The sequence below is a fragment of the Myotis davidii genome, unplaced genomic scaffold (assembly GCF_000327345.1).
Source record: "Myotis davidii unplaced genomic scaffold, ASM32734v1 scaffold1622, whole genome shotgun sequence".
Taxonomy (NCBI): Eukaryota; Metazoa; Chordata; class Mammalia; order Chiroptera; family Vespertilionidae; genus Myotis; species Myotis davidii.
In genome coordinates this window covers 784,827-785,813 of record NW_006293535.1, presented here as the reverse complement: position 1 = coordinate 785,813, position 987 = coordinate 784,827, and the positions used below count along the sequence as shown (strand labels likewise).

At 69.7% G+C, this 987-nt stretch overlaps 1 long non-coding RNA gene across 2 annotated transcripts in view; it reads right to left on the bottom strand.

The window, feature by feature from the left end:
• LOC107183669 overlaps nt 1-987 on the bottom strand; it is a 49,530-nt gene that overhangs the window by 8,478 nt on the left and 40,065 nt on the right. Inside the window, exon 1 of one of the 2 annotated variants that reach the window (XR_001514458.1) lies at nt 30-283. The exons of the other annotated variant lie outside the window; for it this stretch is intronic. This is a non-coding gene — a long non-coding RNA (uncharacterized LOC107183669). Of the gene's footprint in view, nt 1-29; nt 284-987 lie in introns of those variants that run through there. 2 annotated transcript variants of the gene reach the window in all.

Here is a 987-nt window from a genome sequence, read left to right as displayed (position 1 = left end):
GCGGGGGGGCTGGCTGCCCGGGCGCTCACCTTCCTCCGCGTGGCCAGCAGGCTTGGCACTCAGCATCCCCCGGGCTCCCAGCTACGGCTCCGAGTGTGGGAGCTGCAGGGCCAGTAAATGGGTTCCAGGTGATGAGACAGTGGGCCGGGCGCGAAGGGGACCCACCCCAGCTGCCTGGGGCTGCCTGAGGGTGTGGCTCCGGATACCTTTGACCCACCTGGCACGGCCCCGCTGCCCACCTGCGAGCCTTACCCAAGAGGGACCTGCTGGTGCGGCTGGGAGAGGACCTCTCTGGGCCTGTTTTCTGCCTGAATCAACAGCGATTGTGAGGGTAGCGCGGCCCATGGAAGCGCTGCGTCAGCCCTCGGAGTCGCTGGCGGACCCCCCGCATGGCCCTGGCAGAGCCGCTGGAGGCTGTGGCTGCCACGGGGCCTCCACCTGGAGCCACCCCGGGAGCTGGGCCCCGGGAGCTGGGCCCCTGGGAACTGGGCCCCAGGAACCGGGCAGGGAGCTGGGTAGGAAGCTGGGTAGGGAGCTGGGCCCTGGGAGCTGGGCCCCAAGTACCGGGCAGGAAGCTGGGCAGGGAGCTGGGCCCTGGGAACTGGGCAGGAAGTTGGGCCCCAGGGAGGCGGGCAGAAAGCTGGCCTTTTCTCCCTTCTCCTTCCTAACTGCACGGGCTGCGCCCCGTTTTACCTGCGCCTGCTCCTTGCCCCCTCTCAGCAGCCTAGCGTGGGCTTAGTGGCCGGCCCATTTCCTGCGGCTTGTCGGTGCCACGGGCCGGCCAGAGGCCGCCGGCAGGTGAGGCCCAGGCCTCCGCACGCACCAGATCTGCCCGATGTTTGCATCGTAAAACTCAGCCAACCGTCTCACCCTCGCCCCTGGGGAGCCCCGGCCATGGTAACGGACGTCCCCGCGCCGCGCCCTTTGCCCGGTGCCCCTCCGCTTCCCCTCGGGGCACCTGCATCCTCAAAACCAGGCCCCTGCTTC